Source organism: Anopheles arabiensis, chromosome 3 (genome assembly GCF_016920715.1).
Source record: "Anopheles arabiensis isolate DONGOLA chromosome 3, AaraD3, whole genome shotgun sequence".
Lineage (NCBI taxonomy): Eukaryota > Metazoa > Arthropoda > Insecta > Diptera > Culicidae > Anopheles > Anopheles arabiensis.
In genome coordinates this window covers 88,466,878-88,484,784 of record NC_053518.1, presented here as the reverse complement: position 1 = coordinate 88,484,784, position 17,907 = coordinate 88,466,878, and the positions used below count along the sequence as shown (strand labels likewise).

At 46.3% G+C, this 17,907-nt stretch overlaps 1 protein-coding gene and 1 non-coding gene across 4 annotated transcripts in view; both read right to left on the bottom strand.

Moving 5' to 3' along the window:
* Window positions 1-17,907, bottom strand: part of LOC120900989 (matrix metalloproteinase-2) — a 264,511-nt gene that overhangs the window by 9,703 nt on the left and 236,901 nt on the right. The window lies entirely within an intron of this gene.
* Trnas-cga lies at window positions 6,779-6,860 on the bottom strand. Its single transcript has one exon. It is a non-coding gene; the product is annotated as a tRNA-Ser (tRNA).

Genomic DNA, 17,907 nt, shown 5'->3' with positions numbered 1-17,907 from the left:
GTTTATGTCTCCGCTTGTGTCCGCACAGCTCTGCGCTGCTTGTTGTTTCGAACTGCGCCGGCACATGCCGATTCTTTCCGATGTTTCGTGTGTGTTGGTGTGGCGAGAGGCAGGCAGTCACCAGGCGCAGCCCAAGGTTTGCAATGGGTGAATTTGAATTTATTGACTTTACTGCAAAATTATACGAATTATGCATGCAATGGCCATAAAAAGACTGTGAAGCAAATGGGCAGAGGGGAGACAGTAACAAGGAAGGAAGAACCTTTTGCGTGTAGCGTTTCTTTCATTTGTTCGTTTTTCAACCACAACCAGCTTCCGTGTTTTGTTGGTGTGTCTTTGGCCTTGTAGCAATCGAAAGAGTTTGCCATCACTTTCTTTGGAGGAAAGAGGACAATAAAAAAAAAAAGAAACTTGCGCCAATCGTTGGAGCAGTGTCCTCTAGACAAATAAAACCTAACGACCACGCCACACCGGTCATACCGTCCCCGCCCGAATCAATGCGCCCTCCGAGGCGACCGACGCGACGCCTTCCCCGAGGTGAAGTGAAGGAATTGGGCGCCTCCTTGGTAGTGCGGCACACACACAAACAGGACCCATTTGTTGGCAATTTGTTAAATATATTTCCGTTTCTATCCCTTGGTCCATTGGTGTGATGCCATTCCAAATCGTTTCTGTCTCTTTTCGTGTGTCTGGTGTTGGTGTGTCTTGGCCGGGTGGCGGCCCGGGTTCAAAGATGTGTCGCCCTTGTTCTGGTGGCTGTGAAGTGGCGTAGACGACGACCTTTCCCTAGACCTATCTCCAACTCCAACTCCCCATCCAAGTGCAACAAAGGCACGACAGAAACAAAACAAACCAAAACCAAAGGCCCACAATTTCCGAATTTCTGTTCAACTCTTTCACCATTACTTGGGCGACAAAATGAGGGTGCTTTTGAGGTGGCCATTCGGTCAGAAGTCTTATCGCTTCTGTCGCATCTCTCATCGCTTTGCTACAACGCTCATTCTGGCTCCCGTGTCCTCTTGAACCAAGTAAAAAAAAAAACAATCCAAAAGTGGCAAAAGTTAATGGTCTCTCTCTCTCTCTTTCTCTCTGATCGGACGCGGCAAAGAGTTGTGAGCCGTTGTAAGACAGTGAAGAGAAGGGTAGATTGGCAATACATTTTTTGCGAATTCGGTAGGAGGCTGCTGGCGGTGCTCGAGAGGGATCTTCTTGTCGTCGTCAGTGCTGCTAGTGAGTGCTCTCTGCTGGTTGTTCTCCCCCAACGCCTCGGTTATTAGAATCGAGTGGGCGCAGTATAATAAGATAAATTTCTTTCCCTCCTTGCGAACGAGACTAATTTAATATCTTTTGCGTCGTTTCGCCACGCGAAAATGGCCATCCCAGTCATCAATCACGGGACCGAGAACGTACACTGTGTGCGGGCAAAGACGACGGACAAAAGGGCTTCTCGGACGCCGCTCACAAAGCTCATCCACAGTAGTGTAGGTTGGTAGCAAGACGCTTGAATTAGCTGGCACGAAAATCCCTTTTTAAAAGTAGAGCTCATTCCCCTTACGAAAACGAAGTAATAGACGAATAGAGAGCAGAGGAACTCAATTTCTTCCTTTGTTTATACTAAAAAAAACCCCAATTCTGCTAGAGCTGCTGTGGTTTGGTGAGGAGAGGAGTTGGTTTTAGATTAAAACTTAACCTTTTCTTGGGTGTGCAAAGTCTACGTGGCTTGGGTCGACCATCATCGAGCCCGCTGTTGGTAGTCGCTAACAGACGCTTGGGCTAAGGATGAGAATGTACTTTTTGCGCGTTTTCTTTTGCTAAAAATACAAAACAGCAAATTTCCAATTTCCTTTCGCTTGTGTATGGTTGTATGGTTGTGCCGAATGCACCGATGCATCGTTCGAACAAAAAAAAAAGGAACAAAAAGCGATTCGTAGCAATTCGTAGCAAAACAAAACAAATTGAACAACGCCACAGGGCAAAGGGAATAGCAGCCACTTTAATGTAATCAGTCCATCGTATGGCTTTTTTTTGTGCGCGTGCTGTTTTTTGGTGGATAGTTTTTGGGTTTTGTTTGGGTGCCGTTGCCGCTGAATCGATTTACAATTGTTTCGGGTTTTGTGGGGGGGGGAGACCAATGCCTCGGTCTAATTGGCTCGATGTGGTTTTTAGGTTAATTTTAAAGTTTTTTTTTTTAGTTTCAAACTTAAATAACTTTGAGTTCATTTGTTTGTTCATTGAGTTGGTTTATGTATCTTTATTTTCGGATATCCATGTATGGATATTATCATTTAACTTTAGTTGTAATGATGGATTTTTTGGTGATTATCACTCTGAAAAAAGAGTCTATTTTTATTATATATTTATCATGTTTGAAACAGTGAAGTTAATGGGTGATTAATACTACACTTTTGAACAATTTTTTTTTTAATTCTTATAATTTTACAGCTTTCTTTTGACAGACGTTCATCAACTAGGTTGAATTTATCTACCCAATTGACTAAATCTATTCTTCCATTGCATTTCATTACACTCACGCTGAAAACCTTTGTAATAGTTAATCTAAATAGTGCCGTCAGAATCATTTATCTTTACAACCCTTTAGATTACCAGATTTTTCTACGCAAAAACACTCTAGGGAAAATCCATAGGGAAAGAATATCCTCTTTTAATGTGCTAAACCACACAAAACAATATTACCATTGTGTCCGGATCGATTAAACGTAAGGTCCAGCAAAAAAACCCCTAAAATCCCATCGCCTTTCCTAGCAGGAAAACCAATACACTACGGGACACTCTCCTTGCGGTGCGGTTTGTTACTGCTTTCATCATCAAGAACCGACGCGATTCCAAACTCCGCTTCCCAAGTTCCATTTGGTGGGTTATTAGCGAAAATTGCTCCGACGAAAGCGGATGAAAAAATCGACCACGAGAACGAAGTGGTAACGAAGCGATTGCAGTTTTAGTAGCATTTTTTTGTTGCTGGCTTTTTTCCTAAACCCTTTTACCCTTGCGCCTGCGGATAAAGACCGTTGTGTTTGCACCGTGCCTTTCTCGTAATCAATTCGATCAAGGTGTGCAAACATTGCCGTTGGGTTGGGAAGTTGGCGTTCGAGCAGAGAGTAGTAGTTCGCCGAGAATGCGAAAGGTTTAGCGCATCACGCGAGGATTGGCATTGCATTTCATTGACGCCGGTGGTGGATGGAATTGTTCCGTGGGAATAACAGACAAACGAGGGGTGGAAAAATCGAGAGATAGATGAAAACGGTGCACAGAAACAAAAGAGAAGAAAAAAAACGAGAAGCTGATGTAACTGAGCCAAGATTATTGGTCATTATCAAAGTGCACTCCCATTCGAACGAAAGATAGAGCGTTTGGGCTCAGGTCTCTGGACGACTTTTTTGTTGTTGTGTGGAATATTCTCCCTTCAGTTTTTACACCGCTTTTTACCCAGTATTGGAGCTTTTTGAAACCTTTGCAATTCGGTTGCCGAATAGTGCAGTATGGCGAACGGAACGAATGGCCCCGGTGGTGGTATGGAGAAGAAGCTCTTCTTTGTTGATTGGATTCATTCGGGGAAGGGATTTGCTCGGTTATAGGTGCTTTTTGGGGGAATTTTGATCCAAAAAGGAGGTTGTTTGTTTCCCAGTATCGGACAATCCCGTGAAGGTAATGTCGTCCGGAAAGTCCTGTACAACATACAGCATTCCCATCGAATTCCTCCAAAAGCTCCTACTGTCAATTCAAATTATATCGGTTGCTCGGTTGGATGAGATTTTTATTATCTGCTCGCTCGGCTTGTAGAGTTGAGAAAAAGGATGCGACAGCATCACAAAGACACAAACATTACACACCTTCCGGCATCCGGTACCGGTGATATCACGCAAGAGAACACGACGATACTTATAAAAACTTCGTTTTTTCCCCATTTTGTATCGTCAATCACACATACTGAAAACTGCACAAACACTGACGACGCTTCCGATATCGATTACCGTTGCTAAAAGGGAGGAGGAACCCTGGAAGGCGACCACCGCTGAGCTAAGCTGGGAGAATCGGTTTGCACGACCGACGGAGTACCATTTGCCTGGTAGCTCTGTTCGGTAAAGTGTTTCGCGCAACTTTACCGTTCCGGAACCACTACCGGAAGAGGTTTCCCATGTTAAGAGGTGTGCTGCGAGGCTGTTTCTCTGTGTGTATGTGTGTTGCTTATCGAACGTATCCTTCCCATTGTACGTAACACAGCTGGAGTTTGCACCGTTGCTTGTTTGATTTTATTTAATCCCAAACCCACAAGCACAGCACAGCCCTTGAAGGAAGTGAACTTTTCGGGCAAATCCACCCATACAGAGGTACCTGGTAGGATGGTGGTATGTGCGTTTTGTTGTGTTGTTGCGGGCAAGGACACACCAGGTAAAGCGAAAGATGTAGCTGTGCTGTGTCTCCAACAGGCTCCCGGAAGGAGTGTGTTGCGGTAGTTACCCACCTTACCTAAAGCCACCCTAAAACCCCTTTTTCGTTTGCATTACCGTTTGTGGTTTCGAACCCTCTCTTCCCTTCCCCGCACTCTAACAACTTCCTCGGCACTGTCTGGGGTTCTGTTGCGCTCGGTGATGCGCAAAGTTTTAGCGAAAATTGGAAATTGAATGTTTTATGCGAGATTGAGTAAGTGGCACCAAAAGGGACAGAGAGGGAAGGAGTAAGATGGAGAGGAGAGAAAGATAGAGAGAACGGATCGAGTACTTCCTCTGATAGAGTGTGTTGGTTGGGATTTCGGTTTGGATGGTAAGCGGGACATTGGGAGAGTACATTGTTTAAGGGGAACAAGAGCAAGAACCGACAAAAAAAGTCAGATCAGGTCTCTTTTGGGACATCAGAAGTGCATTGGTACTGTTTTTCGCTCCGTCTCTATCTTCCACTCCCATTCATCTCCCTTCCTTCCCTCACGAGCAATCAAATTTGAATTGAGCCGTAAAATGTCTTACACTATGTGCTGTCGAATTCATCGATTTTCTGGGGCTTGCCTTGGTTTTTTTGTACTGTCGCCGTAGCTTCTGGGTGTTTGTCGGCATCTTTCCTTCCTTTTTTTTGGAGTTTCTTTTTACCAATTTCATGCAATATACATACACAACTCTCCCCACTGTGCCTCTCGTGCAGGGGAAGAGCAGCGTGAAAGAAGTGAGTGTCTCGGCATAATCAAATCCGAAAAAACATTTACGGAAGCGCGCCCGTCTGAATCGGTGTTAAGAAGCTGCTGGAACACGACCGTCGAGTACCATGGGTGTCCGGATTTAGCACTACCGCACTTCGAAAAGGCGGAAAGAAAGCAAGCCCCCTCCCCCAAAGCCCTTTCGGGCCTGGGCCTGGGTGAAGGTTGTTTGCAAGCTTGTAAGATAATTTGCTTGTACACTTTGCCTTTTATCGTCCTCTGTCTGGACTGCCAACGCGTGCGCCCTTCTTGGCTGGGTGGGTGTTGAATACTTGAGTGCAGAAGCAGCAGTGCGATTCCTGTGTGCGGGAATGTGCCTGTGCCGATTTGTGCCTGTACAGTGCAGAGAGCTTGTGTAGCGATATGTTTCACAGACGCCCATCCCGTGTACACCATACTTTACACCTCCATGTTCTTTATGAGCGTTCTTGTTGCGACTAGTATGCTGTGCTGTGCGTAGGACAGAGACAGAGGGCCAGTTTTTCGCTCGAACGGAAGATTCCATCTCTAGCAAAGGGAGACGCCGTTGCCGTTGTAGGTGATGTGTTGCTGCCAATACTACGCCTCAGATCAAAAGCGCCCAGTGTATTGACACGGTGCTTCCCTCACTACACTGCTTTGGAGTAGTAATAACCTTACTTCAGAGGCGCAATTGTAGCAGTAGCCGATGAATCGAACAGCATCGAATGGATGCTAAATTCTTCATATGTTGCCATGTGATAGAGAGTAGCACCATCGTCTTCTGCTCTTTGATGGTTCGTGGTTCTGCTTTGGGCTGCACTTTAGAACATCGGCAAGAAGTCCTGAGACGGGCGCTTATCTTGTCTGTCTTCGATAAACAATATTTCCGCGTGTCGAACTGCCGACCAAAAGGGGTAATGGTTAAGAGGGTGGGTTCAAGAGTCGGTTCACAAGAGTGCTATAACACACGTGGAGCGTTCAATTATACTTGCCTCGTCTTTTGCCGAGCAAGGGTAAGCTTCATGCACTTTCTTCAACTTCTGTCGAGCGTGTGTAATAAGGCGGCTTTAAAGGTTTATGTTGCGAGTGTGTTTTGCTTTACAAATGGACTGTTGTGTTTCAATTCAGGCAAGCTCAAGTAGATCCTCCACTACTTAAAATAGATTGAATATCAAATAATTAAGGTTTTCAAACTTTTCTGTTGGTTTGTGGTGATTTAAGAAGCCAAAACGATGATAAGGACTTGTGTGACCAGTAAGATGCATTTGTTAAAAACCTTTTTACGCTCAAACGCATATTTTTGTACATTCTGAAGCGTTTTAATAACACAATATTTAATGGTTTTATTAATAATAGTGGACCATATATATCTGTTTGCCCTTAGACGTTCAAAAACACAGGAATTGAGCATAAACATTACATTAAAACCGAATCATTACGTTATCTCGTTAGCGTTACCGTTATAAGATTTTCGACAACAGCACACCATGATAACAATCGATAAAGCAATGTTTTTGTGTCTTCTTCTTCCTCGTCCTCCTGCATTCAGCTAGAATAGTAACGTTTAGTCTGCGTAGTGTAGTCTTCATTAAAAAAAGAGAACATTTCACTCTCCGCAGCCGGTAGGATTCGAACCTACGCTCCCAGAGGGAATCTGATTTCGAGTCAGACGCCTTAACCACTCGGCCACGACTGCTGCGCTGCGGGAGGGGCGACATGAATCAACAAGCTTCAAAATCGTTCATTATCAGATAATCTTGCTGGTTTTAGATGATTACGTTGCCTGCACTTTTTGTTTCGTTGTTCCGTTGTGTAAAATACCGTCACCCACGAACCGTGACCGTTCGTTCGTTTCGTGCAGATTAGTACGTTTTATTTCTATTTTAAGACACTATTCCCGTAGGTGATGATTAGGGTGTGGTGTGTGTTAGAAATACGCGTTACCCCGGCACGAAAGGAGCAAAACACATACTGCCCGTCGCGCGGGGTTAGCGTTCCAATTGCTTAGGTGTAATGCTTGACAAATTTGTGCATTTTACGACTCTTGTTTGTCGTTTTTTTACATTTTCGAATTTTCACAATCACCCATGCGGAGGCAAACTCCTGTGAGAAAAATCAACACCCCTCTAGCGATTTATATCATACCAGTATATGTGGGGTTACTTTCCCCTGGTGGTGGCAGCTTCGCCTTTTTTCATGTGTGTACGACGACGCCATAAACGTTTCTCATCCTTTCAGCCGCGGTTAATGCAGCTACCACGGTTCGGAGAGGCCCTCCCCTCCGCCCACGTGTCAAGGTCTCCCCATCAAAACACGCGTCCTAACGAGCCATCCTTTCACGCGAACGGTTCGAGCGGGAGCGGTAAATATGTTATCAAATTTGAATAAACTGCGGCGCGCACACCATGGTGCGACTCTTCCTACACACCCGGGGTCGTCCCTTTGTATAAACGAGCTTCTCGCATCGCATTTTTCGGGGGAGAGGAGGGCCGCAGTGTGTAAAAGGGTGCGCGTTCAGCTGTCGCGTGAACGATAAACCCTGAGCGAAAGGGGGACGACGAGAGAGATGGCAAAGAAATAGCACAAATCGATCCGACATCATCCTTCGAGCCGGGTGTTGGCGACGAGGAGCGATGGTAATGGACGTGGCAAGAGCGTCTTCGGTGCTGTGCGCTGCTCCTTCGCTAAGCAAAAGGGTAATTTGTCCTGGCACGGATGGAGTACGGATTGAGAAGGGAAAAGTAGAAAACGGAGGGAGAGAGAGCAAAAACGATTGACGAAACTAATGCACTGGTCACGGTTGAGCGTGTTTTGTACGAAACATACATCAACTCCGTGGGCTGGTGGTGCGCCATGAAGAAGTGTAGGGACGGCGACCAACTTTTATGAACTAACGCGAACGGAAAGGTGATCGATCACATCACAGCACGAGCAAGCGTCATAGGATGATGAACACATCACACACTTACCCCATTTGCTAACTAGAGATTGCTGTACGTGTAAGTGTAAAAAAAGAGGGTGATTTGGTTTTGTTGTCTAACGTGCTTCATTAATGAAGTTCTGCCTCATGCAATCTGTTTCGTTAAATTGAACCATAATTAGAAAATAACGTCCTCTCTGTCCTGAACGAGTTGACAGGCCGTTGCCCGCCGTGTTGCTATAATTCTGCCATAAATTGAGCCGTAAATTGGGAATTTAGTTTGGCGTCAGAGTGTCCCCGGGAACACTGGGAAGCAGCGACATCACCTCATCATCGTCGTCGTCGGGCATCATCAGCGAGCGCGTCATGTAAGCAGCACGGTGGTGGTTGTTCCGCCCAGTTTTTCCCAAAGTAATTCGCACTTAATCACGGCAACACAACACAATTAACTCCACCAGGCACAGCGACTCATCCGTCCAGAGCAGTGTAAATGAATTTCCGAGGCCCATTTCATGGCGTGCGTGCCAAGACGGCCAAGAGTACCTTCAAACCCTGCCCGCTCTCCATCGCCTAGCCGCGTAGCGTCCGCTAGGTGCGCACTTTATGAAGATTAAAATTTACAAACCATCATCGGGGCAAAATGTGTCCACGGTTGGAAAGGTTCGCCGCCACGCTCTGCCACGGCAAGCCCACGACGGAAATGTTTAGTTTTTATGGGCCCGAAATAAAATCCACCCAGTTTGGGGATGCTCCTTCTGCCCGATGCTGCCCTAAAGCACGTTTCTTCGAGGTGGCGAGACTGCGAAAACATAATCCGGGGCTCATCCTGGGCGTCCGAACAAACCATTTGCCAGAAGTATCGTGGAACACGTTTCGCGTACGACGGCGCCTCTCGTAGCGACACTTAAACGGGTAATTAATACCATAATTAATTAATTTACGAGCCACATTTTGCGTTAATTTAAATCTTGCACCAGTCTCCCGGACGACTGCCCATGGGATGGCGCCGGACTTTTCGGGCGTCGCCGGTAAGCCGGTCGGAGGTGGTGTCTTTGATTGAATTCTATCGTTCGAGAGACGCAAAAAATGAGTGTAGGCTATGGAACACTTCCATTTTGGTGGGTTTATTTGACGCCCGCTTCACGTCGAGAGTTGGGAGTTTCGGGAAAATCGCTTGAACGAAACACGGCGTCATCCATTTTACGGCGCTTCATTTATAGGACGACCGAACACGAACTGCACGAAGGTTGATTTGTAATTTACGATATCCGGTTGTGTTGGGTAAATGGGTTTCCGATCCGAAATGCTGGCGCTGCTCTGCCGCCTCAGGGGCACACGAGCCGTGCGTATGTGTGGTTTTAGTCAATCCGCGGTCGCTCACTCAAGGAGGTTGTGATGATTCAAAAAAGCATCACACCCAGGTTGAGTGAGTGATCGAGAGAATGAGTCCAGAGAGAGAGAGAGATGGTGGTGAAATGGCTTCCATTTCGATCCTTCCGTGTACGTTGTGCGACGCTGAACGTTGACATCGAACAGAGAAACTTGTTGAGACCACAAATCACAAACACGACGACGACGAGACGATGGCTTCCGGAGTGCATTTGTTGGGCTTCCGGTATGAAATTGATGTCGCCGCCGCCGATGAACGAGGGATCCTTTGGGAAGGTGGGAAGGTGGCACCATCATCCTCCTGCTGAAACGGCCCTCTGCCAGACCTGATGAAAGACATACACACGCGCACACACACAAGCTCACAATCACTAACACTCATTTGACGACGTTACTGGCTGGGGGTCGGTCTTCTGGAGGATCTGCAGTTCTTCTGGTTTGACTAAATTAATTATTTAGCCCGATTGCCGGAGCCTAATTCCTATCTTCCTTCCCATGCAGCAGCCTGGTCCCGGCAGACCAGAATTGTTTTCCATTTCCTTACACTTTCCGCCAGTGTCACTGGGGGAGGTTTGGTTTTTTTTTGGCTTTTTGGTTAGTGAGTTGGGTCTCGGAGTTTTGGTCTGGTCAGGGATGTTGAGCAAAGCTCGTTTTGTGATAATGTGGTACACACTTGTGTACCGGTTGAGCTCGAGCGTAGCCTGAGCTTACGTTTCTGGGGGATGAATGATTTCGGTCGGTTTAGCAACAATAAAAATTAACCTCCAGACCGGCAGTGGAAGTGATTTCGTCGTCCAAGTCCGAGAGTACATCCAGCCCGATAGACTCACAGACGAAGCTTCCCTCCTCCTCCCGAAAAGTCATACTGCGGTCAGTAATATTCCTGCATCGCTTCCTTCCTGCCACCAACGGCACACACTGTGGGACAGGGAATTGCGGGAGATATAAGCACATAATTTATGAACCAAACGGGAGTGCCCCCATCTTCCCCCCCCCAATTGCTTCTGCTTCTGCTTCTGCTGTGTGGCTTAAAAATGGAACGCAGTGGTTGTCCTTTGTTGACCATTTTCCCCAAGGGGTCACGTTCGAGGCTATATGATTCGAGTTTTGCGATAAATGCCCAAAGCGGGCGAGCCGTCACGACTTAAAGCGGAATCATTGAAAAGTTCGCATTTCCTGCTTCCGGTTTTGTGTGATGGTGGTGTGTAGGAGTGGTCAAGGGAGTTTTTGCTGCTGTTGTTGTGGTGCGTTCGCGTCCGATATGGTCAAGGGAAATCAATTTAATTTGGTCGAGTCGAGAGTGTTGGGCAAATTCCGGCACACGATTTTCATTATTAAAGCTTATTATGCGCTGCTGCACATTAAAGCTGAGCGGAATTGAGTGAATTAGTGCAAAATGGAGTATTATTAGAGATTTGTGTTGGTGCATTGACACAGGTTCTAAAAGACATCGGCATGTTTTATGGCGTCCTTTCAAAAAACAAACGACAACATGACACAGATAAAGCGTCCATAAAGTATGGCAAACGGTATATCAAATAACATTGGGGGAGAAAACAAAAAAGATTTCAATTTAAAACCCAACTTGATTGATGAGCCCCCCGAAATGAAAATTGCGCTCGATTTGTCTCACTTTGATTTCATATTAAAATTTTCTCATTTCCAAAACGGGAGGTTTTGCTTTGCACTGTGTTCACGGTTAGCGACGGAAATGTAATATTGCTGCCGCGTTTGATTACCATGCAAAAGCAAGAAACCTTCAAATTCGATGAAAAGTTCGTGCTATTGATTGCTGTTTGTTGCAATACGCACTAAAAAGAGGATTGATAATGATGATGAAAGCGGAAGGAAAAAAACCCACCCGTAGAGGAAAGAAAAATTGCCCTCCCGGGTAGGGCTACAGAGCGACGCGGAAATCCTTAAGACAAACACCGGAAAAATGTGACCCAAACGGCAGCAGCCATCATCATCATCAGCGGCAAGACCGGAAGCGCAACCAATGAGCGGGAACTTGGATGGGCACTGTAAGGACCTGCCCACACCGCTGGACAAGATTCGGAAAATCGTTCCACGGCACGCCCGCCACTCAACTGAGTTGCTGCTGCCGCATGTTTGCAGAGACATTTGAAGTTGTTTTCGTCTCGTGCCGTCGTCGTCGTCTGCTTAACTTCCTGTTTTGCCCATCCACCCTGGCGCAAATGGGTAATGCGAACACCAGGCGGAAGCGCGTTGCGAAACACGCGGCCAACCGTGTAGTACGCGCACAGCGAGTCATCCTTGCTTGTCTGCGAGGTTGAAGGTTTTTCGGCTTCGACTCCGGGGCTCGAAACGACTCGAAAGCTCATAAACCAGAATTAATTGGGCGTTCAATGGTGGTCCGTGGGGCCGCACAGAGCTCCAGAGTGACAGTCATTTGGGGCCCGGTTTTTTGTTGCTTTCCTTTTCCGGATGATTTAAATGGCAGTTGAGTTAATCGGACGGGCGAAAGAAACGGGCACACAAACACACGGAGCGGAGCGTGCTTAAGCAGCGTGGCGACCGTAAATGAGGCGACCGGTGGGGGGAGGAAGCGAGGGAGCTGGAAAAGATGTGCTGACGAGCATTTGGCCAGTGGTGTAGCGTAAAGAGTATTTTTTGTGTTTTTCTTAATCGGTATTCTTCCCCGGAAGCTCTCTTTAAAACAACAAGCAAGCAAGCGCTTTGCTAAGAGACTCACCCTGAAGTATTTCTTATCATTCTGGTGGTTCTTCTGAAACAAGGATAGACTGTGGGTGTGTGCGTCCTTACCTGCAAAGAAAGCAAATGGAGAAGAAAACAAAAAAACCAAATCAGTATTAGAAGATCAGTAGCGGTCCATTTGTCGTGGCCAAGATTTATGGCCGGATCGAATATTAGGATTTCTCCCTCCCGTTTTTTTGTTCTCGTTCATTTTGATTTCGCGTTTTTGCTGGCAAGTCTTATAGATCTTTTCTTGAAGGATATGATGTTTTTTTTTGTTTCACTGCAGTCAGAAAGTACTTTAACTTATGCTTCTACCACGGTGCACGGTAGCGCACATAAAAGCAAGTTCTTAGCGAAAGAGCGTACAATAAAATTCTTCCCAGAAAGAAACCAACTCTAACTCAACGAAGTTGGAGCTTCACTCGGCGAACGATCGAGCAGAACATGGTCACGGAAGTGAACGGGTGAAAGACATGTAACAGGGAATTTTATGGTTCCGAGGTTCCGTGTTTGCTTCAGCACCCTCCGGTACACGAACCCCAAAGCACAAAAATGCTGAAATCTATAAGTTACGCCATAAAAATCACTGCACGGGGACGGGGAAGGCACTTAAAGGGGGGGAGGACGGCTCTAGATATCGATCAAAGTTGACAAAAGTGGAATATTCCATTTCGCTGTTGGGAATGTTTTACTACTGGTGTGTCCCCGTCGTGGTCGTGGTCCACCATTTGCTGCAAAAGGTTCGAAGTTGCATTACGCCCGTCCCGATGCAAGCAGTCTGGAAATCCTGTGTGATACGGATTTATTAGTTTCTGCTGGACTTCATCTGTGACAGACGCATCATCATCATCATCATCATCCATCTACCATCGAACGATCGATCCATCTCCCGCTGTCGATGCTTCGAAGTGTCGAGTGCATCACGGCATTGCCCATACGACGGTCATCCAACGGTCGGTGCTTGGACGCACGTTTTCGACATTGATTTATTGACTTTGACTTTTGCGAAGAGTGTAATGAAATGGGTGGCGAGTTCGGTCGGCAGTAGCAGCTTAAGGTTCAAGAAGTTCGTCACAAGACGTTCTACGTCCCGGTTTTTGTGTTTTTCTCCCCCATCCTCGCCTGTGTGCGCTTAAGATGCAAGACATCAGATGGGGGGAGAATATGGTGTGTGCATGGTATGGCAGCTTGTCTTTTTTTGTTTTGCAACCACCATCACCATCTTCTATTTGTCACGTTCCGTTCATTTGGAAAGATGTCATCTTTTCCCCCGTCAGCTTCGGAGGCACACAAAGGCTTCCAAGTGTCAGTGATGCAACTATCAGGCAACAAGAGTGACAAAGCTTTGGGGAAGATCTGCCGACACCGCCACCATCACTACACCGGTGCATCTGGTGGAGAAAAATATGGAAAATCATTGTGGGAACAAGCTTTCCGCGTTTACCGCTTTATGCTTTTGTCCGTTGGAAAGGTGTGAGGTGTCTGTGGCCGTTTTCAATATCAACAACCGAACCGATGGTGGGAAGCATCACTAAAAGTGCTCGTGCTTCCCGCTTTCCGCTCGAGCGCCTAATTCAATCAGCATCTCCTTTCCTTGGGTATTTTCCACCCTCGAATGGCGTTATTCGACTTTGTTTCCATCGGCAATCGGAAGAACCAACCTTCTGTGTCAGCCTGGGAGGCAATATTTATTGCTTTCAATTTGCAATCGGGTTTCATTTAGCGAAATTTCTCCAAACACTTTGGGGAAACTCTGTGTGAGTGTGTGTGCTAGAGAGTAGCGGCAATTTCTAGTGACGCTGCCGTACGTGTGTACCTTTACGGCGTGCTCCGGTGCCTTTTTATGGTTGCGGTATAGGAAAATTGAGCCGTAGACTAGGCGTCTTATAAGGCGTAGTTTGGTAGATCTAATTTATGGCGCGATTTGTGTGATACGATCACACCATCAACCGTTGGTAAAGTGTAATTGTAGCATTTATATGGGATTTATGTTCATAATTTACAAATTGCTACGAATTACAGTATCGTGCGTGTAATTTACAACGTTTAATTCGAAGCCGTGTATTGATCACACACTGCTCGACCTTGATGGTTCGAGAATGATTGGATTAGTGATGTGCTCGCTGGAGCGTACCTACAATTCCGATGCGACTCCGGTAATTCTTTGTCTGATTGATGAGAAACGGTGATTTTGACAGGGATTTTCAAATTCCTCCGTCGAAACGCGGCTAATGAATTGGAATGCTGGCCCGATACTGACAGATTCCAGGCGACTCCGATCAACTCCGACTCTGGACGACTCTGGACGACTTTGGAAGGCTCCGGATAATGCTGGTCGGACCTACCTTCCAGAGTAGATTGGGAAATGTTTGGAGTAGACTTAAGAATTTTGCCAACTTTACTTTAAGAATTCTTTGAAGTTTTCTACAAACCACAAGCGACAGCAGACATCAAGCTAAGGTACTCTTAGGCTCTTAGGCTCACGCTTTAATCCAAATCCTTGTTATTCAGACTTACCCAACGAGGTAAAAGGCGGCTGTAATGTTGTTTCAAACATTCAGCCTAAAATCCTTTCCCAACACCATCGGTGCATGGATGTGAGGAACCACCATCAGCAAGACGTACGCATCAGCCGGTCGGTGAATTCTGTTGAACGATTTTCAACTTCAATGCAATGTTTAAAACCGCCTGCCCTGTGTTCAACCTGCCACGGCGCTCAAGAAGTGTTGCTGGCGCGATGATGTGTGCATTAGGTAAGTGTTTTATCGTACGGCACACACACCTTGTGTAAATAGTACACGCATTTGGCAGCTGGCAGGACCGGCACGGCCTGGCGGAACAGTCCAGGGTAGTATGAAACGTGTTGCTTACATATTCGCACATCAACACTATGCTCCCCGATATGCAGGGAGGCGCGTCCCGGCAACGGAGTTGTTGCTCATTTACAGGAATGGGCTGGAGCTTACCGATGGGCACGACGTGAGCAATTTCTTTATCATTCTTGGACGATGCTTCGCCGTCTGACGTGTGCCAGGTACGGGAGTGCCCCGTGCGAGTGTGTTGCACGTCCTGTAAAACGATGGCAAATCGGTTGCTTCTCTCGCACAGAGGTGACAGTGAATGCCTGAGCACAAACGGTACTGCTGCACCGTCTGTTTGGTGGCAAGGCTGGATGTTGCCTGTATGCCGTTGCATAATCGGAAATTGGCAGACGCACACGCAGCTGCACACGTACCGAGTTGGGGGTCTGGGATTAGTGTGCGCTTGAGTGGTATAATCGCTCTCCGGCTTCGGTGGTGAAACATGCGTGCCTGGAGATGCACGGGGCATAATTTGCTGAGAGGCGCCAGGGGCACTATAACCGCACCGAGGAATGGTTTTCCATCGATCGACATTATCGAGCAGAAGCTATTTAAGGAATGGTAATGGGGTGTTGGGGCTTCCGAGAGGAGATACGGACAGCGATGAAGATCGCAGGGTAAACAGGGTACACTTCCTGCAGTACTGCAGTCGTCTAAGCCAGGAACTTCGATCGAGGTTGGGTAAGCAAATCGTAAGACAATGAACAAGGCCAACCCTTTTGTCTTCCTTCTTAGACACAAACACACACACACACAGACATAGATATAGACATACACTTTATGCTGCTTCTTGGGTGACATTCAGCTCCCAGCTTCCGTCGGCTCTCAGTTTCCGGTGTTCCTGGTTATGGGTCTTTGTTATTGGTTCAAAAGCGTTCCAGCCGTCAAGGGTGCTCCTGCAGCGGTTTTTCAAGACATATCAAGATCTGGATCGGGAGAGTGGTGTGTGTGTGTGTGTGTGTGGTTTTAAGGCCAGTGGGATGAGTTTGAATAGCAAGATTACTCACACAAACACACACACACTCACCCGTGCACAAAAGAAGTGGTCCAGATGATGAGATGCGCCGCAACTTTCGCGGCGGCGAGGGCAAAGGCAAAGATTTCAAGTCCGCAGAAAACGCTGATAAGACAATTGTTAAGTGGTTGTTCTTGAGTGACAATGGTTCTGCGTTCGAAGAATGCTTTCTAGGTTTCTGTACGTATGTGTGTGTGTGTGTGCGTTCCATCTACCGTTCACTCGGGCTTCCCGAAAACGATTTGCTTCTGCTGCTCCGCTTGGCTTGGTTTGCTTATCGTAACCACTACATGGCGCTTGTTTTTTTTTTGTTTCATTCTTGCTAGGAAGCAATTTCTTTTTCTTGCTTTGGAGATGTTTTCAAGATTGGGTGTGCCATAGGGAAAAGACACGGTGGTATAGTCAGTTAGGAAGTAGATCAACGATTGTGACGCGTTTACATTGTGGAAGATTGACGATGTAAGCGTGCGTTTGTGTGGAAGGGACGTAGCAAATACACCACATTTTCTTTCGCTTTCATTTGCTCGGTCGGTTGGGCTCGGTATTGGAGCAGAAGTGAGCAAAGAAGCGAAGGCAAAGAAGGTGTAGTAAATTCAATTGTCCTCGGTATGATGTAACTCGTATATCAAAAGCAACCAATTGAGTTTGGTTGTTTTGATTGTGATGGTTTGTATTTGGTACAAATCTTAAATTAGTCCTGGTAGATGTTCGTACTGTTTGCACCATGTAAATGAAAAGGCACATGGCTAAGTGTGTCACGGTGGTTAAGTGATTAAATTACGAAATTTCACAAGGCTAGTTCGATTCCCATTTGGATTTGGCTATGTAGTATCCAAACAATTCAAACAACAATAAAAAAAGTCTTTATTCAGTACATTTAGGGCTGTACCAAGGTGGCTAGATAGACAGGTGGGCTCTTAGTTCTGATTTGGTAGCCATGATGCATGGAGATTTCCGTTGGAGATTGGCAGATAGGGAGTTACGGTTGCTAAGGACTTTGCATGAGTTGCTAAGTATCTCTAAACTCCCTTATGGACCTTGGGCTGAAGATGATCATCAATTGCAATCAAGGATCATTCACAAAGCACTGTAGGCTTTTGCGTGTGTTATTATAAAGTAATATGGATACGCAAGGCCTTTATTGCACGTGTAGCACTAATAATTAGTCTCAAGGTTGCATATAGATTGGATTGGCAGATACAGAACAAACTCTTTGATACCTTTAAATGTCGAAGATCACAAACAAAGATGGTATTAATTTCTTACCAAAGCCTCAGTATGTTTCATCAGTAATGGCAATGACTTTGACAGCAAAGTTCACTCTATTTAAGCAAATCTTCTTAAGCTGGACGCTTAACTTTCCTGTTCCGCGTAACGCATACGCCGTACAAACAAACAAAAAAAAACCCCACTGCCGGTTCACCCTAAACCGTGTTACGCTACTCAAACAACAGCCGGAAAGCGATACTTTTGTAATCGCTGCGTTTTGTTTTATTTCGTTTGCACGCTCTCTCTGCCCGTCGTCCCTCTCACAACTCCAGTAAACTCCACTCGAGCAGCTTGCACAGCAGTTCACGGCAGAAAACCGCTCATTGTGTGTTTGTTTCGCCATGCCCATCGTGGTCGTTTTTGCGAGCCGAAACTATAACAAAGTCGCGCAAAGAGTGAAACTGAAACTTCAACTTCAGTGCTAACACACCCCGCGGCCCACGCACCGGATCCACGTGGCTTCTGCAATATTAACTGCGCCCGGGGAAAGTGTTTACCTTTTTTGGGGGCGAGTTTTAATAACCTCTTTCAACATACACTTTGTACCGCCCGTACTATATACGGCGGA